We start from the raw sequence: 25,453 nt of genomic DNA, 5'->3' as shown, positions 1-25,453 counted from the left end.
ATGCGACGTAGCTTTCTGCCTCCTTGGTTGTTGTATCGTGTGTCCGGCAATCGTACTGCTGGACGGGGTTTCCAGAGAGTAAAGTCCAGAAAGAGAGAAAAAATAATAAGGCGGGAAGCCCCTAGTGCGGTTGAGCTGCGTTTTGGGGCGTGCCGAAGTCGTGCCCCCCTATGCCCATGGTATTTTCAATGCGTAATTATGTACGCATGGCACGGATTTTGCCGTTTGGCTGGGACTGGGGTGGGGGCCGCATTGCTATGCGAGCTCGGAACGTGTCAGGCGGTCTTGTTGCATATTACTCCGGGCGCGCTTGACGGTGTCCGGGTGTTTAATCACCGAACTGGTGGATTACCTGAAGAGGCTGCTTTGTGCTTCTGCTGCGAGGGCCGCAGTGTGCTCCTCCGTGCGGAGAGAGTGCTCTGTGTTTCCATTGACTGTGATGACCCCCGAGGTCCTGGCATCTTGAGCTTGAGGTATGCATAATGCGGTACCGCATTGAATCTCGCAAATGCGGTTCACCCGAGCAGTGCATGATAGCCACTGCGGAACGGGACTATATCGAAGATTAACTCCTCGCTTCGGAAGTTCTCCGGGGATCCGAAGACCACTTCCAGTGTGACTGAGCCTGTGCAATGGGCCTCTACACCTGGTATGACGCCTTTGAAGGTTGTTTTTGTGGGTTTGATCCTTGAGGGGTCCATACCCATTTTGCGCACTGTATCCTGATAAAGCAGGTTCAGGCCGCTGTCGCCGTCCATAAGGACTCGAGTGAGGTGAAATCCGTCGATGATTGGGTCTAGGACCAGTGCGGCGAATCCGCCATGACGGATACTAGTGGGGTGGTCCCTGCGATCGAAGGTGATCGGACATGAGGACCATGGGTTGAACTTTGGGGCGACTGGCTCCAACGCATATACGTCCCTTAACGCATGCTTCCGCTCCCTCTTGGGGATGTGGGTTGCGTATATCATGTTCACCGTCCCCACTTGTGGGGGGAACCTCTTCTGTCCTCCGATGTTCGGCGGCCGGGGCTCCTCCTCGTCATCGCTATGTAACCCCTTATCTTTGTTTTCGGCATTTAACTTGCCGGCCTGCTTGAACACCCAACACCCCCTGTTGGAGTGGTTGGCTGGCTTGTCAGGGGTGCCGTGTATTTGACACAAACGATCGAGTATACGGTCCAAACTGGACGGGCCCGGAGTGCTTCTTTTGAATGGCTTTTTCCGCTGACCGGGTTTAGAGTCTCTGAATCCGGCATTGACTACCGTATCCTCGGTATTGTCACTGTTGATGCGACGCTTGTGTTTGTTGCGACGTGACCTGCCATTGCTATCCTTGGTATCCGAAGTACCATGGTTCTTTGATATGCTATTGCTTCGAGCCAGCCAGCTGTCCTCTCCCGCGCAAAAGCAGGTCATGAGTGTCGTGAGGGCTGCCATAGATTTTGGCTTTTCCTGGCCACGGTGCCGGGCGAGCCACTCGTCGCAGATGTTGTGCTTACAAGCTGCTAGGGCCTCTGCATCCGGACAGTCGATGATTTGATTTTTATTTGTAAGGAACCGAGTCCAGAATTGCCTGGCCGACTCCTCTGGCTGCTGAATTATGTGGCTCAACTCATCGGCGTCTGGTGGTCGCACATAAGTGCCCTGGAAGTTGTCGAGGAATGCGGCTTCCAAATCTTCCCAACAACTAATGGATTCTGCTGGCAGGCTGTTGAGCCAATGCCGAGCTGGTCCTTTGAGTTTGAGTGGGAGGTATTTGATGGCGTGTAGATCATCACCGCGGGCCATGTGGATGTGCAGGAGGAAGTCCTCGATCCATACTGCAGGATCTGTTGTGCCGTCGTATGATTCGATATTTACGGGTTTGAAACCCTCTAGGATTTGGTGATCCATTACTTCGTCTGTGAAGCATAGGGGGTGTGCGGAAACTCTGTACTGGGCTATATCACGACGCAGCTCAAATGAGTCTTGTCCGCTGTGCTCGGCCCGGCCAGATTTACTTTTACTGTATCTGGCGTGACGGTTATCGTCTCGCATAGTGGCGCGCCCTCGTGATCCGTAGATCGATCTTGCGTTTTTTGCTTTGTCCTCCAATACGTCTCGCAGGTCTAGCGTGTTTCCCCGTGCCTTGACATTTTTATTTGAGTGGTGTCGGGGTGCGGGCTAAGCTTTTGGCTGAAATGCCTCTCTGTCGCGGCCACGAGGTGGACGATCAGCCGCGTCATACGCTGGAGATGTAGGTTTTAATGCTTCCTCCTCCAATTGGGGTAGCAACCTGCGCTTTGGGTAACTCTTGGAGGGGCGTTCGAGTTCATATTCCTCAGCCGCAAGGACTTCAGTCCATCTGTCAGCTAGCAAATCTTGATCAACTTGAAGCTGTTGTTGCTTTTTCTTAAGGCTATTTGCCGTGTCTATAAGTCGGCGCTTGAAGCGCTCTTGCTCGACGGGATCCTCAGGCACGACAAATTCGTCATCGTCGAGGCTTGCCTCGTCTTCGGAGGGAGGCGTGTAATTATCATCCTCCGCCTCTCCATATGCCGCTCTCTCGGGAGGGCTGGCTTCTCTATCCTCCTGCTCTAAATCTTGCTGGAGGGGATTGTCGTCATCTTCGGCACTATCCGAAGTGCTATTATCTCCTGTGCCAGTATCACCGCTTTTGCCTTGGCGAGACTTAGAGCGGCACCGCTAATGTCGGCGCTTGGGTTGCTTCTTGGAGGGGTCATACTCCGTTGTCCCGTCGCCATTGCCTTCTTTGGGTGTGTCCACCATATATATATATATATATATATATATCATATGACGAGGTGGTTGTCAAGTGCCTTGTGGGCAGTGGTTCTTATTCGTCTCCTACATCGTCGTCCATACCGTCGATGTCTTCGGATTCGATGTCGAGCATGTCGGTCAAATTGTCGACAGTGGCTACTAAGTGGGTGGTGGGTGGGCGGCGAATTTCTTCGTCATCCGCATCCCAATCCTGCCGGACATAGTTCGGCCAGGACTCTCTTGACAAGGAGAGAGACTTTAATGAGTTCAGTATGTCGCCAAAGGGCGAGTGCTCAAAGATATCCGCGGAGGTAAACTCCGTGATCGGCGCCCAGTCGGATTCGATAGGCACGGGCGCAGGCGGTTCGGAGTCCGTGGCCCGGGAAGAATCCGGTAGTTTGGCTTCACGGCTCTCGTGAAGGGTAAGGTCGATACTCGGCTCGATCGCCGCTGAGAATGCAGCCTCCGTGGCGGGGTCTATCCACCCATCCATGGATGGCGCAGTTGGCTCCGAATTGAGGGTCGGAGCGGTTGCTGGTGCGGTCTCCTGAACACTGTCCGATGGTAGAGCTAAACCATGCTCATTGTGACCGCACGGCGCAATCGGCAGGGGCTCGAATCCATCGAAGATCAAGTCTCCGCGGATGTCGGCCGTGTAGTTTAAGCTTCCAAACCTGACCTGGTGGCTAGGGGCGTAACTCTCGATCTGCTCCCGATGGCCAAGCGAGTTCGCCCGCAGTGCGAATCCGCCGAATACAAAGATCTGTCCGGGGAGAAAAGTCTTACCCTGGACTGCATCGCTATCGATGATCGAAGGAGCTATCAAGCCTAACGATGACGACACAGAGGAACTCTCAATGAAAGCACCAATGTCGGTGTCAAACCGGCGGATCTCGGGTAGGGGGTCCCGAACTGTGCGTCTAGGCAGATGGTAACAGGAGGCAGGGGACACGATGTTTACCCAGGTTCGGGCCCTCATGATGGAGGTAAAACCCTACGTCCTGCTTGATTGTTCTTGATAATATGAGTAGTACAAGAGTTGATCTACCACGAGATCAGAGAGGCTAAACCCTAGAAGCTAGCCTATGGTATGATTGTTGTTTTTCCTACGGACTAAACCCTCCGGTTTATATAGACACCGGAGGGGGCTAGGGTTACACAGAGTCGGTTACAAGGAAGGAGATCTACATATCTGTATTGCCAAGCTTGCCTTTCACGCCAAGGAGAGTCCCATCCGGACACGGGACGAAGTCTTCAATCTTATATCTTCATAGTCCAACAGTCCGGCCAAAGGATATAATCCGGATGTCCGGATACCCCCTAATCCAGGACTCCCTCAATGACGATGGCGACGGATTCCCCTCTCCGGAGCCCTGAACGGACTCCAGATCAGCCCTCCCGAGATAGAGTTTAGGGCTTGGCGGCGGCTCCGTATCGTAAAACATGATGAATCCTTCTCTATGATTTTTTTTCTCCCCGAAAGTGAATATATGGAGTCAAGGTTGAGGTCGGTGGTGCGTCAGGGGGCCGACGAGGCAGGGGGCGCGCCTAGGGGGGTAGGGCACGCCCCCCACCCTCGTGGACATGTGGTGGCCCCCCTGATGTGGATCTTTCTTCCAATATTTTTTATATATTCTAAAATAATTCTCCATTGATTTTCAGGTCATTCCGAGAACTTTTATTTCTGCACAAAAATAACACCATGGCAATTCTGGTGAAGATAGCGCCAGTCTGTGTTAGTTCCATTCAAATCATGCAAGTTAGAGTCCAAAACAAGGGCAAAAGTGTTTGGAAAAGTAGATATGACGAAGACGTATCAACTCCCCCAAGCTTAAACCTTTGCTTGTCCTCAAGAAATTCAGTTGATAAACTGAAAGTGATAAATAAAAACTTTTGCAAACTCTGTTTGCTCTTGTTGTTGTGAATATGTAAAGCCAGCATTCAAGTTTTTAGCAAAGATTATGAACTAACCATATTCACAACAACATTTAGGTCTCATGTTTACTCATATCAATGGCATAATCAACTAGCGAGCAATAATAATAAATCTCGGATGACAACACTTTCTCAAAACAATCATGATATGATATGAGAAGATGGTATCTCGCTACCCTTTCTGAGACCGCAAACATAAATGCAGAGCACCTTTAAAGATCAACGACTGACTAGACATTGTAATTCATGGTAAAAGAGATCCAGTCAAGTCATAATCAATGTAAAATAACAGTAATGGATGCAAATGACAGCGGTGCTCTCCAACTGGTGCTTTTTAATAAGACGATGATGACTCAACATAAAAGTAAATGGATAGGCCCTTCGCAGAGGGAAGCAGGGATTTGTAGAGGTGCCAGAGCTCGGTTTTGAAATAGATATGAATAATATTTTGAGCGGTATACTTTCATTGTCAACATAACAACCAAGAGATCTCGATATCTTCCATGCTACACATATTATAGGCGGTTCCCCAATAGAATGGTAAAGTTTATACTCCCCCTCCACCAACAAGCATCAATCCATGGCTTGCTCGAAACAACGGGTCCCTCCAACTAACAAGAGTCCCGGGGGAGTTTTGTTTGCAGTTATTTTAATTTGATTTGCATAAAGCATGGGACTGGGCATCCCGGTGACCAGCCATTTTCTCATGAGTGAGGAGCGGAGTCGACTCCTCTTGAGAATAACTCGCGTAGCATGGAAGATACAGACAGCCCTAGTTGATACATGAGTTGTTCGAGCATACAAAACAGAATATTTATTTGAAGGTTTAGAGTTTGGCACATACAAATTTACTTGGAACGGCAGGTAGATACCGTATATAGGTAGGTATGGTGGACTCATATGGAATAACTTTGGGGTTTATGGAGTTGGATGCACAAGCAGTATTCCCGCTTAGTACAAGTGAAGGCTAGAAAAAGACTGGGAAGCGACCAGCTAGAGAGCGACAACAGTCATGAACATGCATTAAAATTAATCAATACCAAATGCAAGCATGAGTAGGATATAATGCACCATGAACATAAATATCATAGAGGCTATGTTGATTTTGTAGCAACTACATGCGTGAACATGTGCCAAGTCAAGCCACTCGAATCGTTCAAAAGAGGATACCACCCTATCATACCACATCACAACCATTTTAATAGCATGTTGGCACGCAAGGTAAACCATTATAAGCTCCTAGCTAATTAAGCATGGCATAAGAAACTACAATCTCTAATTCTCATTACAAACATGTTTATTCATAATAGGCTGAATCAGGAACGATGAACTAATCATATTTACAAAAACAAGAGAGGTCAAGTTCATACCAGCTTTTCTCATCTCAATAAGTTCATCATATAATCATCATTATTGCCTTTCACTTGCACGACTGAATAGTGTGGATAATAATAATAGTGCACGTGCATTGGAGTAAGCTGGAATCTGCAAGCATTCAATTCAAGAGAGAAGACAAGGTAATATGGGCTCTTTGTTAGATCAACAATAATGCATATGAGAGCCACTCAACATTTTCATTATGGTCTTCTCCTCTCGACCCCCAAAGAACAAGAAAAGAAATAAAACTATTTACACAGGAAAGCACCCAACAAGCAAAAGAAGAATGAGAAATCTTTTTGGGTTTTCTTTTTAATTACTACTACAGGCATGGAAAGTAAACTAACTAAAAGCTACAACTATTTTTTTGTTTTTCTTAAGGTTTATCAAACACACAAGAAGAAAGCATAAAAAGGAAAATAAACTAGCATGTATATTACAATGAAAAAGTATGAGCACCGACAACTAGCATGAGTGTGTGAACATGAATGTAATGTCGGTGAGAAATACGTACTCCCCCAAGCTTAGGCTTTTGGCCTAAGTTGGTCTATGGCCACGGCTGGCCTGGCGGATATCCAAAGTTGTAGTTGGGGTCGTACTAAGATGCAGCGGCAATTGCCTAATGAGCTGCAGCTTGGAGGCGAGCTGTTCCCGCCCTCCTCTCGTACTCGGTCGCCTCCTCCCTGGTTATAACATATCTCCCCTTTGCCTGAAAGTCAAAGAAGGTAGGAGCAGGGAGAGCGACGTGATAGGTGTATCGTCTATCAAAGATTAGTCAGTACTGGAGGAACTGATCATTCCTCTCAACAAACTGATGACGTACCATAGCATCATAATCTAAATAAGTAGGAGGCAACTCAATATCATATCCACATATGGGTATCTCAAGAAAGTTAGCTATACGAGTTGCATAAATTCCACCAAAGAAATCTCCATGAATACGATTACTATGCAACCTACGTGCAACAATAGCCCCCAAGTTGTATTGTTTATCTCCTAAAACAACGCTCCTGAGAACGCTGAGATCAGGTACACACATGTGACATGCTTCATCTTTACCGTTTATGCACCTTCCTATGAAGAGAGCAAAATAATGTATAGCAGGAAAATGAATGCTCCCTATGGTGGCTTGTGTTACATCTCTAGATTTCCCCAGAGTTATACTAGCAAGAAAATCTCTAAATTCAGATTTGCGAGGTTCACTAACATCACCCCACTGTGGAAATCTCTAAATCATCTAAGTCCATTGTATAAGATTTATCATAAAGATCAAACAGGACAGTGTGAGAATTATGTGAAGATGAAAATTTGAACCTTCTCACAAAGGAATTGGTTAGGTGATAGTATTGGCGGCACTTATTTGCATCGAAGCTCTCAAGATCAGCATTACGCACATATGCTTCAAATTCCTCCTTGATTCCTGCTCGAATCATGAAGTCCTCTGACGGCCATTCACACGGCCGCACTTGAGCTTCTCTTGGTGGTTCCTCGTCTGCATCGTGTATTGCGGGTCTGGGTCCTTGCTTCCTTGAAGAACCACCTTGGTACATTTTCCTAAACATATTTCTTCCTCTGATTTTTTTTGAAATTTTTAGTAACTCAAAATAAAAGTGAACCAAACTCAATAAAATTGATAGCAACTACTCCTGCAAGTGCCTAGAGGATATATCATGCATTAAAACTATTTTTGACCATATAAATTTGACATGCAAGCTCAAGAACAGGGTCACCTAAGCAGCAAAATTTTACAATGAATAAAGCACTAGAACAAAAACTAATTGGACCATTGGAGGAGTCACATACCAAAGAACAATCCCCCAAAGCAGTTTTGTGAATGGAGCTTTGAGCAAGGAGATCGAAAATGGCAGCAAGATGAGCTTGGACTCGGGTTTGAGCTGGCTAGTGATTTTTTTGGGAGGAAGAAGGAGTGTGTGGTAGCTGGAATAAGTGGAGGGGAGCCACCATGGGCCCACGAGGCAGGGGGCGCGCCCTCCACCCTCGTGGCCAGATGCTTGCCCCCCTGCTGTGTTCTCAGTGCTAGATATTCTCAAATATTCTAGAAAAAACATATTTAATTTTCAGGGCATTTGGAGAACTTTTATTTTTGGGGTTTTTTTTATTGCATGGATAATTTAGAAAATAGACATAAAAATACTATTTTTGCTTTATTTAATATAAATACCAGAAAGTAAAAAGAGGGTACAGAGATTTGTGCCTTCTAACTTCATCCATCTCATGCTCATCAGAAGGAATTCGCTAACAAGGTTGATCAAGTCTTGTTAACAAACTCATTCCGAATAACATGGAACCACAGAAATTTCGAATAACACTAGGTTACCTCAACGGGGATATGCATGTCCCCAACAATAAGAATATCATATTTCTTCTTGAGAGTAGGAAGAGGAAATTCAAAACCTCCAATAGTAATTGTTGAAATTTTTCTAATAGAATTGATACTATGGACTTGAGGTTGTTTCCTTGGAAAGTGTACCGTTTGCTCATAATCATTAACATGAAAAGTGACATTGCCTTTGGTGCAATCAATAACAGCCCCTGCGGTATTCAAAAAGGGTCTTCCAAGAATAATAGACATACTATCGTCCTCGGGAATATCAAGAATAACAAAGTCCGTTAAAATAGTAACGTTTGCAACCACAATAGGCACATCCTCACAAATGCCGACAGGTATAGCGGTTGATTTATCAGCCATTTGCAAAGATATTTCAGTAGGTGTCAACTTATTCAAATCAACTCTATGATATAAAGAGAGAGGCATAACACTAACACCGACTCCAAGATCACATAAAGCAGTTTTAACATAGTTTCTTTTAATGGAGCATGGTATAGTTGGTACTCCTGGATCTCCAAGTTTCTTTGGCATTCCACCCTTAAAAGTATAATTAGCAAGCATGGTGGAAATTTCAGCCTCCGGTATCTTTCTTTTATTAGTTACAATTTCTTTCATGTATTTAGCATAATGATTTATTTTAAGCATATCAGTCAAACACATACGCAAAAAGATAGGTCTAATCATTTTAGCAAAGTGCTCAAAATCCTCATCATCCTTTTTCTTGGATGGTTTAGGAGGAAAAGGCATGGGTTTCTGAACCCATGGTTCTCTTTCCTTACTGTGCTTCCTAGCAACAAAGTATCTCTTATCATAACGTTGATTCTTTGATTGTGGGTTGTCAAGATCAACAGCATGTTCAATCTCTACATCATTGTCATTGCTAGGTTGAGCATCAACATGAACATCATCATTAACATTATCACTAGGTTCATGTTCATTACCATATTGTGTTTCAGCATCAGAAATAGAAATATCATTGGGATTCTCAGGTGTGTCAACAACAGGTTCACTAGAAGCGTGCAAAGTCCTATCATTTTTCTTTTTCTTCCTTTTAGAAGGACTAGGTGCATCTGCATTAGCTCTCTGAGAATCTTGCTCAATTCTCTTAGGGTGTCCCTTAGGATACAAAGGTTCCTGAGTCACTTTACCTCCTCTAGTTGCAACTCTAATAGCAAAGTCATTATTCTTACCGAGGGAGTCCTGGATTAGGGGGTCTCCGGACAGCCGGACTATCTCCATTGGCCGGACTATTAGACTATCAAGATACAAGATTGAAGACTTCGTCTCGTGTCCGGATGGGACTCTACTTGGCGTGGAAGGCAAGCTAGGCAATACGGATATGGATATCTCCTCCTTTGTAACCGACCTTGTGTAACCCTAACCCTCTCCGTGTCTATATAAACCGAAGGGTTTTAGTCTGTAGGACGACAACCGTAACATACAATCATACCATAGGCTAGCTTCTAGGGTTTAGCCTCTCTGATCTCGTGGTAGATCTACTCTTGTACTACCCATATCATCAATATCAATCAAGCAGGACGTAGGGTTTTACCTCCATCAAGAGGGCCCGAACCTGGGTAAAACATCGTGTCCCCTGCCTCCTGTTACCATCCGGCCTAGACGCACAGTTCGGGACCCCCTACCCGAGATCCGCCGGTTTTAACACCGACATTGGTGCTTTCATTGAGAGTTCCTTTGCGTCGTCGCCGTTAGGCTTGATGGCTCCTACTATCATCGATAGCGATGCGGTCCAAGGTGAGACTTTTCTCCCCGGGAAGATCTTCACATTTTGTGGCTTTTCACTGCGGGCTAATTCGCTTGGCCATCTAGAGCAGGTTGAAAGCTACGCCCCTGGCCATCAGGTCAGATTTGGAAGTTTGAACTACACGACCGACATCCGCGGAGACTTGATCTTCGACGGATTCGAGCCGCAGCCGGGCACGCCGCACTGTCACGATGGGTATGACCTAGCTCTGCAGCCGAACAGTACCCCAGAGGCTGCGCCTGCATCAGCTTCAACCCTTAGCTTGGAGCCAACTGTGCCAGTCGAGGACGGGTGGTTAGACACCGCCTCAGGGGCTGCAGTCTCAACGATGATCAAGCCGAACACCAGCCTAACCCTCTGCGCAGCCCGTGACTCCAAGGTGTCGGATTCTTTTCCGGACTCCGAACCATCCGCGCCCTGCCAATCGAATCCGATTGGGTGCCGATCATGGAATTCACCGCCGTGGATATCTTTCAGCACTCGCCCTTCGGTGACATTGTGAATTCACTAAGGTCTCTCTCTTTGTCAGGAGAGCCCTGGCCGGATTATGTCCAACAGGATTGGGATGCGGACAACGAAGAAATTCGATGCCCACCCACCACCCACTTCGTAGCCACTGTCGATGATTTAACCGACATGCTCAACTCCGAAGACATCGACGATATGGACGACGATGTAGGAGACGAACATGAACCAGCACCTATAAGGCACTGGAAAGCCACCTCGTATATGACATATACATGGTGGATACACCCAAAGAAGGCAATGGCGACGGGATGGCGGAAGATGACCCCTCCAAGAAGCAACCCAAACGCCGACGTCAGCAGCGCCGCTCTAAGTCCCGCCAAAGCAAAAGTGGTGATACCGGCACAGGAGATAATAACCCTCCGGATAGTGCCGAAGAAAACAACAGACCCCTCCAGCAAGATTTAAAGCAGGAGGATGGAGGAGCCAGCTCTCCCGAGAGAGCGGCAGACAGAGAGGAGGAGGATGACAATTACATCCCCCCTCCGAAGACGAGGCAAGCCTCGGCGATGATGAATTCGCCGTACCAGAGGACCCCGTCGAACAAGAGCGCTTCAAGCGCCGGCTTATGGCCACGGCAAATAGCCTGAAGAAAAAGCAGCAGCAGCTTCAAGCTGATCAAGATCTACTAGCTGACAAATCGACTGAAGTCCTCGCGGCCGAGGAATATAAACTCAAGCACCCCTCCAAGAGTTACCCAAGGCGCAGGTTACTACCCCGACTGGAGGAAGAAGCGTATGATACGGTTGATCGGCCACCTCGTGGCCGCGATAGAGAGGCATTCCAGCCAAAAGCTCGGACTCCACCCCAACGCCATTCAAATAAAAAGGCATGGGGAGATACACCAGACCTGCGAGACATATTGGAGGACAAGGCAAAGCATTCAAGATCGATCTACGGATCACGAGGGCGCACCACTCTGCGAGACGACAAACGTCACACCGAATACAGTAAAAGCAAATCCGGCCAGGCCGAACACAGCGGGCAAGATCCATTCGAGCTGCGTCGCGATATAGCCCAATACAGAGGAGTCGCACACCCCTTATGCTTCACAGACGAAGTAATGGAACATCAATTCCCAGAAGGTTTCAAACCTGTAAATATTGAATCATATGACGGCACAACAGATCCTGCAGTATGGATTGAGGATTTCCTCCTCCACATCCACATGGCCCGTGGCGATGAGTTACATGCCATCAAATACCTCCCACTAAAGCTCAAAGGACCAGCGCGGCATTGGCTTAATAGCTTGCCAGCGGACTCCATTAGCTATTGGGAAGATTAGGAAGCCACATTCCTCGACAACTTTCAGGGCACTTATGTGCGACCACCAGACGCTGATGATTTGAGCCACATAATTCAGCAGCCAAAAGAGTCGGCCAGGCAATTCTGGACTCGGTTCCTTACAAAGAAAAATCAAATCATCGACTGTCCGGATGCGGAGGCCTTAGCGACTTTCAAGCACAACATTCGAGACGAGTGGCTGGCCCGGCACCTTGGTCAGGAAAAGCCGAAATCTATGGCAGCTCTCACGACGCTCATGACCCGCTTTTGTGCAGGAGAAGACAGCTGGCTGGCTCGCAGTAATAACATATCAAAGAACCATGGTACCTCAGATACCAAGGACGGCAATAGCAGGTCACGTCGCAACAAGCATAAGCGTCACATTAACAGCGAAAATACTGAGGATACGGCAGTCAATGCCGGATTCAAAGGCTCTAAACCCGGTCAGCGGAGAAAGCCATTCAAACAAAGTACACCGGGTCCGTCCAGCTTGGATCGTATACTCGATCGCTCGTGTCAAATACACGGCACCCCAAACAAGCCAGCCAATCACACCAACAGGGATTGTTGGGTGTTCAAGCAGGCCGGCAAGTTAATTGCCGAAAAGAAGGACAAGGGGCCGCATAGCGATGACGAGGAGGAGCCCCGGCAGCCGCACACTGGAGGACAGAAGAGGTTTCCCCCGCAAGTGCGGACAGTGAACATGATATACGCAGCCCACATTCCCAAGAGGGAGCGGAAGCGTGCGCTTAGGGACGTATATGCGTTGGAGCCAGTCACCCCAAAGTTCAACCCTTGGTCCTCCTGTCCGATCACCTTCGATCGCAGGGACCACCCCACTAGTATCCGTCATGGCGGATTCACCGCACTGGTCCTAGACCCAATCATCGACGGATTTCACCTCACTCGAGTCCTTATGGACGGCGGCAGCAGCCTGAACTTGCTTTATCAGGACACAATGCGCAAAATGGGTATAGACCCCTCAAGGATCAAACCCACAAAAACGACCTTTAAGGGCGTCATTCTAGGTGTAGAGGCCCATTGCACAGGCTCAATTACACTGGAAGTGGTCTTCGGATCCTTGGATAACTTCCGAAGCGAAGATTTAATCTTCGATATAGTCCCGTTCCACAGTGGTTATCACGCGCTGCTCGGGCAAACCGCATTTGCTAGATTCAATGCGGTACTGCATTATGCATAACTCAAGCTCAAGATACCGGGACCTCGCGGAGTTATTACAGTCAATGGAAACACATAGCGCTCTCTCTGAACAGAGGAGCACACCGCAGCCCTCGCAGCAGAAACGCAAAGCAGCCTCTCAAGGCAATCAACTAGTTCGGTGCTTCACAGCTCAGACACCTTCAAGCGCGCTTGGGGCAATCGGCAAATAGACCACCTGGCGCGATCTGAGCTCGCGTAGCAATACGGCGGCCACCCCAATCCCAGCCCAGCGGCGAAACTCGTGCCGCTCGTCCATAATCACGCATTAAAAATACCATGGGCACAGGTGGGGAGGGGGGCACAACTGCGGCACGCCCCAAGACGCGGCCTAAACTGCACTAGGGGCTTCCCGTTCGGTTATTTTTCTTTTTCTTTCAGGACCTTAATCTCTGGAAACACTGTTCGGCAGCACTATCGCCGAACACATGATGCAGCAACCAAGGAGGCAGACAGCTACGTTATACCACGGAATTCCCAGGTTGATTACAGTAACGAGTGAAATATTCAATTTAATATTATTCCTCAGCTTGCCCTTGGAAGGGACATAGTCCTACTCTTTGCTTATCGCACTATCTATATCACTCTGCTTTAACGCAATTTTTTAATAAACAATGCATGACATTATGACTATTATTGCATTCTTGTTATATATATATGTGTGTGTGTGTGTGTGTTCATTAATGACACCTGGCAACCATACACTATGGTACGGCCAATACACCAGGGGCTTACGTACCCCACAATACGGTGTGAAAAGTCCAAACACTTTCACAAGTGCCGCACCCTGAACTTATAGCATTATATGCATCAGCTCTGAATCATGTCTTTGGTCAAATGTTGGGTTTGCCCGGCTCCTATGTTTTGGTACCTTACGTTCCGCTCTATCGGCTAAGGTAGCGCTAGGAGAACTACTGCGATTGTGCCCCGGTTCTGCCGGGCTTAGCACCTCAGTAGAGAAAGCTAAAACTGACTGTCATGATAAGGCGAGAGACTGGTCGCTGTTCGGCGAGGTTTTTCGAGTCCCTAAAGACTTATGCCACTTAGGGCGAGGGGCCGGCCCTGTCTGGCTTACAGGCTTGTATCGCGCCCTGAATTCGGCCTTCCGAATACCAGGGGCTTTGCTGAAATTTAAAATTATAGAATTCTATGGCTAAGTGAGAGTGATAAAGCATTATTAGTCTGGTTGCCTTGTTCGTTGTGCTGAGCACCTCCCTCGAAGGACCCAAATATGGGAACAAGAGTGCTCAGGTTTATCCCGAACACCCCAGCACTCGTGGCATGGGGGCAGAAGCCGAGGACTAGCCATCTCTCAGATTGGATAAACGGCCAAACAGAAGGTAATATTTTAAATTCACACAAGCGTTGCATAGCGCATATGAAACAAGTTTTCATCATACAGGATAAAACGAGCAAGTCTCATTCAAATATTACATCTTTTGAACACTCGTCCGCGATGAGACGGGCACCCGGCAGAACACCCTTGTAGTACATCTCGGGGTGGCGGTGCTCCTTGCCCTCCGGCGGCCCCTCCTTGATCAGCTTCACGGCGTCTAGCTTGACCCACTGCAATTTCACACGGGCGAAAGCCCGGCGTGCACCTTCAATCCAGACAGATCGCTTGACGACCTCCAGCCGCGGGCAGGCATCCACAAGCCACCTCACCAGGCCGAAGAAGCTGTTTGGAAGGGCGTCGCCAGGCCACAGCCGGACTATAAAGCTCTTCATGGCCTGATCGGCCGCTTTATGTAGCTCGACCATCTGCTTCAGCTGGTCGCTCATTGGCACCGGATGTTCGGCTTCAGCATACTGAGACCAGAACAGCTTCTCCGTCGAGCTTCCGTCCTCGGCCTGGTAAAACTGTGCGGCATCGGACACACTGCGGGGCAAATCTGTGAATGCTCCTAAAGAGCTCCGGATCTGGGTAAGTAATCGGTAATTTACTTTTACATGCTTGCTTTGCATATAGAAAGCCTTACCCGCCGCTATCTTCTTCATCGCGTCGATCTCTTGGAGGGCCTTTTGGGCTTCGGCCTTGGCACTTTTCACACTCTCGAGGGCTACGGCAAGCTCAGACTCCCGCGTCTTGGAGTCAAGCTCCAACGCCTCGTGCTTCGCGACAAGAGCCTGGAGCTCTTGCTGCACCTCGCCCACCCGAGCCTCATGCTTCTCTTGCTCGGTGCGCTCCTTGGCTGCTGTATCTTCGGCCTTGGTTAGCGCTTGCTTCAGGGTCGCCACCTCGGTCGTGGCCCCTGGCAAACATACGATGATCCTGTCATTTTGCAATCGCGTCCTCTTATATATATATATATAAGACAGGGTATTACTTACCCTTGTTCTCCTTGCGCTGCCTCTTGGCAAGGCCGAGCTCTATCCTGGACCCCTCGAGGTCCTGCTTCAGTACGGCGACCTCCGCAGTTAGTGCGGCGGACGGCAGCAGCGAAGCCTGCATATGCATATTGACACACTTATATTAGACTCCTGCGATATTATTTGATCCTCTGTTCGGCTTTTCTTTGTGAACACCGAACAAAGCATCAGGGGATACTGTCTATGCAGTAATATTTCTACTACACTTTAAAACACTTGCCTCAAAGCCTGTTAGAAGGCTGGCACAGGCTTCAGTCAATCCGCTCTTGGCGGACTGAACCTTCTGGATCACCGCACTCATGATAGTGCGGTGCTCCTCGTCGATGGAAGCGCTGTGAAGCGCTTCCAGCAGATTGTCCGGCACCTCTGGATGGACAGAGGTCACCGGCACAGGCGTCTTGCCCCTCTTACAAGGAGGCTGCCTGCCCAAGCCCAGAACCGCTGGAGGTTCCGGCGCGGTGTTCGGCTGAGGGCCAAACTCGGAGCTCTCAGGGGCCCCGTCCCTGCAGCTCCCAGAGTCCGGAAGGTCGCCTTGAGGCGCCTCCAGGACTGTCTCCCCTCGACCCGGTGCCTCTTGAGACAGCACCTCGGCGTCGTCAGTAGGATGAGGGGAGGTGGTGGTCGGGACTGGATCGCTATCCATGTCCGACGAGCCCAGGGAGCCGTCCGATGATACATCAATGCTGGTTTGTGGCGGCCTGCATAATCATGTTTGGCGTTAGGAAAAGCATTGCGACAAAGGAATGCTATGAGTTACTCTGGTATCCGAATACTTACGATCTCCTCGGGGGCTTGGCCTGGGGCAACCACTCGTCTTCGCCCTCGTCGGCGGCGGTGTCCGGAAGGAGAGTCCTCCCCTTCTTGGAGCCTTCGGCCTCCCCAGTTGGGGAGGCCTTCCTTTTCTTGTCTCCCCCGCCTGGAGGGGGAGCATCTTATTCTTCCTCCTCGTCTTCGGGGGAAGAGTGTGCCGCAGAGTTATCGGATGATGAGTCCCATAACACCTGGCGTCGGGAACTCTTTCGGGTTCCCTTGGCCTTCTTGGTCTTCTTCGGCACCTTGTAAGGAGTCGGAGCCAGCATCTCCATTAGGAGAGCGCTCACAGTATCTTCGGGCAAAGGGGCCGAACAGTTAATCTGCCCTGACATCTCCACCCAGTCCTATCAAAGACAGGGAGATTAGACCCCACGCATAATTAAGCTAGGGAAAATAAATGACCTACGGGACGTATTGAACTCACCGGACGCGCTAGGCGCTTTGCGCTTAGTCCGCGGTCCTCGGCAAGAGAAGGGGGGACCTTGGCGCTCTTGAACAGCACCTTCCAGACGTCCTTGTGCATCGTATCAAAGAGCTCGCTCAGAGTCTGGTGTTGGGCCGGGTCAAACTCCCACAAGGTAAAATCCCGTTGTTGACACGGGAGGGTCCGGCGGATGAGCATAACTTGGACTATGTTAACAAGCTTGAGCTTCTTGCTCTCCATGCTCCAGATACATTTATGGAGTCCATCCAGCTCCACCGATGAACCCCGCGACAGGCCCTTCTCTTTCCAGGAAGTGAGTCGTGTTGGGAATCCGGATCGAAACTCAGGGGCTGCCGCCCATTTGGCGTCACGCGACTCGGTGATGTAGAACCACGCCGATTGCCATCCCTTTATTATCTCCACGAAGGAGCCTTCGAGCCATATGATGTTGGGCATTTTGCCCACCATGGCTCCGCCGCATTCTGCTTGTTGGCCTCGTACTACCTTCGGCTTGATATTGAAGGTCTTTAACCACAGGCCAAAGTGGGGCCGGATGCGGAGGAAAGCCTCACACACGACAATGAACGCCGAAATGTTGAGGATGAAGTTTGGGGCCAGATCATGAAAGTCCAGCCTGTAGTAGAACATGAGACCACAGATGAATGGATGGAGGGGAAACCCTAATCCGCGGAGGAAGTGGTGAAGGAAAACTACCCTCTCGTAAGGTTCCGGGGTAGGGACGATGTGCCCCGCAGCGGGCAGCCGATGCGCGATGTTCGCGGCTAAGTATCCGGCTCCGCGCAGCTTCTTGATGTCTCCCTCCATGACGGAGGAGACCATCCGCCTGCCTCCCGCTCCGGACATGGTTGGAGAAGGTTGAGGTGGAAGTGTGGACTTGGGCGCTAGAGCTCGAGTGTGCGAAAACGGATGAGCAAAGGAGGAAGAAGGCGTGGATAGAAAGGTGAATCCTTATCCCTTTATATGGGCAGACGAAACTAAGCGTCCCCACTCGCCTGGTAAAACTCGCTTATCCCCCAAGCGCCGCAATTGATGGCGTGGTTGGGTTACCCACGCCCGTATTGATGAGAATCCCGTCATAAGGGGACACGATCTCTGCTTTGACAAGACGTGTCGAAGAACTGCCTCGCATTATGTGTGGGGGTGGTTAAAAGAAACGGTTCGAATAATCACCGGGCCATGACGTAACGTCATACTGCCAAAACAAGCCAGCAAATTAGATCTGTGAAAATATTATTCTCTCTATGGTGGAATGTGGAACTTATTTTGTAGGGTCGGACACTATCCTCGTATTCAAATTCTTCTATGATGTATTCGGAGAAGGAACCCGCCTTGCAATGCCGAAGACAATACTGCGTACCGGACTCATCGTCATTGAAGCCTGGTTCAGGGGCTACTAAGGGAGTCCTAGATTAGGGGGTCTCCGAACAGCCAGACTATCTCCATTGGCCGGACTGTTAGACTATGAAGATACAAGATTGAAGACTTCGTCTCGTGTCCGGATGGGACTCTACTTGGCGTGGAAGGCAAGCTAGGCAATACGGATATGGATATCTCCTCCTTTGTAACCGACCTTGTGTAACCCTAACCCTCTCCGGTGTCTATATACACTGAAGGGTTTTAGTCTGTAGGATGACAACCATAACATACAATCATACCATAGGCTAGCTTCTAGGGTTTAGCCTCTCTGATCTCGTGGTAGATCTACTCTTGTACTACCCATATCATCAATATCAATCAAGCAGGACGTAGAGTTTTACCTCCATCAAGAGGGCCCGAACCTGGGTAAAACATCGTGTCCCCTGCCTCCTGTTACCATCCGGCCTGGACGCACAGTTCGGGACCCCCTACCCGAGATCCGCCGGTTTTGACACCCACACTTACTATTCAATTCATTGAGCAAATCATTCTGAGCTTTAAGTACTTGTTCTACTTGAGTGGTAATCATAGAAGCATGTTTACTAATAATTTTAAGTTCACCTTTAACATTATCCATATAATCACTCAAGTGTTCAATCATATAAGCATTATGTTTCAATTGTCTACCAACATAAGCATTAAAATCTTCTTGCTTAACCATAATGTTATCAAATTCATCCAAACATTGGCTAGCAAACTTAGCAGGGGGGATTTCAGCTTTATCATATCTATAGAGAGAATTTACCTTTACTACCTGTGTCGGGTTATCGAGACCGTGTGTTTCTTCAACAGGCGGCAAATTAAGACCATGTATTTCTTCAATAGGAGGTAAATTCCTAACATCTTCAGCTTTTATACCTTTTTCTTTCATTGATTTCTTTGCCTCTTGCATATCTTCAGGACTGAGAAATAGAATACCCCTTTTCTTCGGAGTTGGCTTGGGAGTTGGTTCAGGAAGTGTCCAATTATTTTCATTAGTCAACATATTATTCAATAAAATTTCGGCTTGATCAACAGTTCTTTTCCTGAAAACACAACCAGCACAACTATCTAGGTAATCTCTGGAAGCATCGGTTAGTCCAATATAAAAGATATCAAGTATTTCATTTTTCTTGAGAGGATGATCAGGCAAAGCATTAAGTAATCGGAGAAGCCTCCCCCAAGCTTGTGGGAGACTCTCTTCTTCAATTTGCACAAAATTATATATTTCCCTTAAAGCATCTTGTTTCTTATGAGCGGGGAAATATTTAGCAGAGAAGTAGTAAATCATATCCTGGGGACTACGCACACAACCAGGATCAAGAGAATTAAACCATATCTTAGCATCACCCTTTAATGAGAACGGAAATAATTTAAGGATATAATAGTAACGAGTTTTCTCATCATTAGTAAACAGGGTAGCTATATCATTTAATTTAGTAAGATGTGCCACAACGGTTTCAGATTCATAGCCATAGAAAGGATCAGATTCAACCAAAGTAATTAACTGAGGATCAACCGAGAAATCATAATCCTTATCAGTAATAAAGATAGGTGAAGTAGCATAAGCAGGGTCATATTTCAGTCTAGCATTCAGAGTTTTTCTTTCAGCTTAGCTAATAATTTCTTAAGATCACTTCTATCATTGCAAGCAAGAAAGTCTCTAGCAGTTTCTTCATCCATAACATAACCCTCAGGAACAACAGGCAATTCATATCTAGGGGGAGAATCTTCCTCCTCACTTTCATCAATATTATCAGTTTCAATAATTTCATTCTCTCTAGCCCTAGCAAGTTGTTCATCAAGAAATTCACCAAGTGGCACAGTAGTATCAAGCATAGAAGTAGTTTCATCATAAGTATCATGCATAGCAGAAGTGGCATCATCAATAACATGCGACATATCAGAATTAATAGCATGTGTAGGTGTCGCAACTTTACTCAAAACAGAAGGTGAATCAAGTGTAGAGCTAGATGGCAGTTCCTTACCTCCCCTCGTAGTTGAGGGATAAATCTTGGTTTTTGGATCTTTCAAGTTCTTCATAGTGATAAGCAGATATAAATCCCAAGTGACTCAAAGAATAGAGCTATGCTCCCCAGAAACGGCGCCATAAAATGTTCTTGATAACCCACAAGAATAGGGGATCACAACAGTTTTTGAGGGTAGAGTATTCAAACCAAATTTATTGATTCGACACAAGGGGAGCCAAAGAATATTCTCAAGTATTAGCAGCTGAGTTGTCAATTCAACCACACCTGGAAACTTAATATCTCCAGCAAAGTATTTAGTAGCAAAGCAATATGATAGTAGTGGTAACAGTGCAAAAGGTAATGGTAGCAAAAGTAATATTTTTGGATTTTATAGTGATTGTAACAGTAGCAGCGGAAAAGCAAATAAGCGAAGAACAATATATGGAAAGGTCGTAGGCATTGGATCGGTGATGGAGAATTATGCCGGATGCGATCGATCATGTAACAGTCATAACCTTGGGTGACACAGAACTAGCTCCATTTCATCAATGTAATGTAGGCATGTATTCCGAATATAGTCATACGTGCTTATGGAAAAGAACTTGCATGACATCTTTTGTCTTACCCTCTGATGTCTACTACACAACCTTCTTGTAGATGTAGTTGGGCCTCCAAGTGCGGAGGTTTGTAGGATAGTAGCAAATTTCCCTCAACTGGATGACCTAAGGTATATCAATCCGTAGGAGGTGTATGATGAAGATGGTCTCTCTCAAGCAACCCTACAACCAAATAACAAAGAGTCTCTTGTGTCCCCAACACACCCAAAACAATGATGAATTGTATAGGTGCACTAGTTCGGTGAAGAGATGGTGATACAAGTGGTATATGGATGGTAGACAAAGGTTTTTGTAATCTGAAAATATAAAACAGCAAGGTAACTAATGATAAAAGTGAGCGTAAACAGTATTGCAATGCGCTGAAACAAGGCCTAGGGTTCATACTTTCGCTAGGTAAAGTTCTCTCAACAATAATAACATAATTGGATCACATAACTATCCCTCAACATGCAACAAAGAGTCACTCCAAAGTCACTAATAGCGGAGAACAAACGAAGAGATTATGGTAGGGTACGAAACCACCTCAAAGTTATTCTTTCCAATCAATCCGTTGGGCTATTCCTATAAGTGTCACAAACAGCCCTAGAGTTCGTACTAGAATAACACCTTAAGACACAAATCAACCAAAACCCTAATGTTACCTAGATACTCCAATGTCACCTCGAGTATCCGTGGGTATGATTATACGATATGCATCACACAATCTCAGATTCATCTATTCAAACCAACACATAGAACCTAAAAGAGTGACCCAAAGTTTCTACCGGGGAGTCAAGATGAAAACGTGTGCCAACCCCTATGCATAGATTCCAAAGGTCACGGAACCCGCAAGTTGATCACCAAAACATAAATCAAGTGGATCATAGAATACCCCATTGTCACCACAGGTATCCCACGCAAGACATACATCAAGTGTTCTCAAATCCTTAAAGACTCAATCTGATAAGATAACTTCAAAGGGAAAACTCAATCCATTACAAGAGAGTAGAGGGGGAGAAACATCATAAGATCCAACTATAATAGCAAAGCTCACGATACATCAAGATCGTATCACCTCAAGAACACAAGAGAGAGAGAGAGAGATCAAACACGTAGCTACTGGTACATACCCTCAGCCCCGAGGGAGAACTACTCCATCCTCATCATGGAGAGCACCGGGATGATGAAGATGGCCACTTGAGAGGGATTGCCCCCTCTGGCAGGGTGCCGGAACGGATCTAGATTGGTTTTTGGTGGCTACAGAGGCTTCTGGCGGCGGAACTCCCGGTCTATTGTGTTCCTCGAAGTTTTTAGGGTATATGGGTATATATGGAAGGAAGAAGTACGTCGGTGGACCTCCGGGGTATCCACAAGGCAGGGGGCGCGCCCAGGGGGTGGGCGCGCCCCCACCCTCATGGGCAGCCTGGGACTCTCCTGGTCCAACTCCGATACTCCGTGGGCTTCTTCTGGTCCAAAAATAAGTTCCGTGAAGTTTCAGGTCAATTGGACTCCGTTTGATTTTCCTTTTCTGCGATACTCTAAAATAAGGAAAAAAACATAAACTGGCACTCGGCTCTGGGTTAATAGGTTAGTCCCAAAAATAATATAAAAGTGCATAATAAAGCCCATAAACATCCAAAACAGATAATATAATAGCATGGAACAATCAAAAATTATAGATACGTTGGAGACGTATCAGCATCCCCAAGCTTAATTCCTGCTCGTCCTCGAGTAGGTAAATGATAAAAACAGAATTTTTGATGTGGAAAAATACCTAACATATTTCTCTAAGTAATTCTCTTCATTTTGGCATGAATGTTCAGATCCATAAGATTCAAGACAAAAGTTTAATATTGACATAAAAATAATATTACTTCAAGCATACAAACTAAGCAATCATGTCTTCTCAAAATAACATGGCCAAAGAAAGTTCATCCCTACAAAATCATATAGTTTGGTCATGCTCCATTTTCATCACACAAGAACGCTCTCATCATGCACAACCCCGATGACAAGCCAAGCAATTGTTTCATACTTTAGTAATCTCAAACTTTTTTCAACTTTCACGCAATACATGAGCGTGAGCCATGGATATAGCACTATGGGTGGAATAGAATATAATGAGGGGGTTATGTGGAGAAGACAAAAAGGATAAAGTCTCACATCGACACGGCTAATCAATGGGCTATGGAGATGCCCATCAATTGATGTCAATGCAAGGAGTAGGGATTGCCATGCAACGTATGCACTAGAGGTATAAATGTATGAAAGCTCAACAAAAGAAACTAAGTGGGTGTGCATCCAACTTGCTTGCTCATGAAGACCTAGGGCACTTGAGGAGGCCCATTGTTGGAATATACAAGCCAAGTTCTATAATGAAAATTTACCACTAGTATATGAAAGTGACAAAACAAGAGACTCTCTATCATGAAGATCATGGTGCTACTTTGAAGCACAAGTGTGGAAAAAGGATAGTAGCATTGTCCCTTTTATTTTTTATTTGGCCTTTCTTTTTTTATTTGGCCTTTCTTTTTTTATTTGGCCTTTCTATTTTTTTGGCCTTTCTTCTTTTTTGGGGGACAATGCTCTATTAATGATGATCATCACACTTCTATTTATTTACAACTCAAAAATTACAACTCGATACTAGAACAAAGTATGACTCTATATGAATGCCTCCGGCGGTGTACCGGGATGGGCAATGAATCAAGAGTGACATGTATGATAAATTATGCATGATGGCTTTGCCACAAATACGATGTCAACTACATGATCATGCAAAGCAATATGACAATGATGATGCGTGTCATAATAAACGGAACGGTGGAAAGTTGCATGGCAATATATCTCGGAATGGCTATGGAAATGCCATAATAGGTAGGTATGGTGGCTGTTTTGAGGAAGATATAAGGAGGTTTATGTGTGATAGAGCGTATCATATCATGGGGTTTGGATGCACCGGCGAAGTTTGCACCAACTCTCAATGTGAGAAAGGGCAATGCACGGTACCGAAGAGGCTAGCAATGATCGAAGGGTAAGAGTGTGTATAATCCATGGACTCAACATTAGTCATAAGGAACTCACATACTTATTGCAAAAATCTACAAGTCATCAAAAAACAAGTATTACGCGCATGCTCCTAGGGGGATAGATTGGTAGGAAAAGACCATCGCTCGTCCCCGACCGCCACTCATAAGGAAGACAATCAAATAACACCTCATGTTTCAAATTTGTTACACAACATTTACCATGTGTGCATGCTACGGGACTTGCAAACTTCAACACAAGTATTCCTCAAATTCACAACTACTCAACTATCACAACTTTGATATCACTATCTCCATATCTCAAAACAATCATCAAGTATCAAACTTCTCTTAGTATTCAATGCACTTATATGAAAGTTTTTATTATATCCCTCTTGGATGCCCATCATAGTAGGACTAGTTTCATAACCAAAGCAAACTAGTGAAACTCCTAACTGATTTGCATTATGAATAATCTCATCGTTAGAAAAATGCAGAATGGAATTGGAAGTGTTGACCGACATACCAATAGTGACCTCAATGTCATGAAGCTTGGCCACCCGCTTGGCGCACCTCAGCTGCATGTCATCAACATCCGGCTGGTCCTGGAAACGGAAGCTCATCCGCCGCCCCTCAGAAACATGATCTGGAATTCCTCCGAAAGCGACGACCTCCTCCCGAGTGGGCCCGTTAGGGGTAAGGCCTCCAGCGCCACCCCCAACACGCGGCCAGGTTGCATCACCCAGAGAGGCGCCAAGAACTGTAGGCACCGACCCCGGCGAGCGCGGGGGAAGAGACTGGGCCACCTGCCCACGCTCCCCACCTGACGCGGCCAGCACAGTCGTCGGCCCGCCCAAAGGCGAGCGAGGGGAAGTGAGTGCGGGGGCCGCTTGCCCCTGCTCCCCACCCGACCCTGCCTTCAAGCATGCGGGTGATGCGACCACCCTGGTCGGCGTCAGCTGGAGCATCCCCTATAGCTGAGCAGGTGACTGCCAATCCTCGGGACCCACGGCCGCCGCAGGCATGGCCGCCCCGACCACCGTAGGAGAGGATGGAGCCGAGGCCTCCTGCCGCCTCCCTCGCCCTACCACCGCAGGAGAGGAGGGAACCAAGGCCTCCTGCCCGGCCCCCCCTCCCAAAACGGTCATGTCGCCGATCGGCAACACAGACACCTCCACCGTAGTCCTCATCTATGGCAAGACATCGGAAGGAGAGGGGGAATGAGGGGCCACCTGCCCACGATCCTCTCCCCCCTCGACCGAAGTCATCAAAGTAGCCGACGTCTCTATGCACCCATCGATAGAGCCATCAGCCGCTGCAAAGTCTAAGGGAGGGAGCGTGCACTCTAGCACGTCTTCAGACTCCACTCGATCGCTCCATAACCTAGGAGGAGCAGAAGCTGGCTCAAACGAACCGAATCTCACAACATGATAACTATCACACATAAACCTCCAAAACTAGCAACAACTTTCTCCAGCGTCTATTGCCAAAATTGAAGCTTCTCTTCTAGATCGTGCAATAAATGCAACTAAAATATAAAGAGTAGTTTGCGCTGATTGAAGTGCACACGTACCATAGTATAAAATCCATTGCAGCCTCCTGCTCCACTTGTGCCGCTA

General features: G+C 47.2%; 1 pseudogene; it reads right to left on the bottom strand.

Annotated features, from left to right (window-relative positions):
• Positions 1-25,024, bottom strand: part of LOC147990865 (uncharacterized) — a 32,751-nt pseudogene extending 7,727 nt beyond the window's left edge.
• Between the last annotated feature and the right edge of the window lie 429 nt (positions 25,025-25,453).

Source organism: Triticum urartu, chromosome 1A (genome assembly GCF_056163025.1).
Source record: "Triticum urartu cultivar PI428250 chromosome 1A, HENAU_Tu73, whole genome shotgun sequence".
Classification (NCBI taxonomy): domain Eukaryota; kingdom Viridiplantae; phylum Streptophyta; class Magnoliopsida; order Poales; family Poaceae; genus Triticum; species Triticum urartu.
Note: the sequence above shows the minus strand (reverse complement) of the source record. Positions and strands in the feature narration are given on the sequence as shown.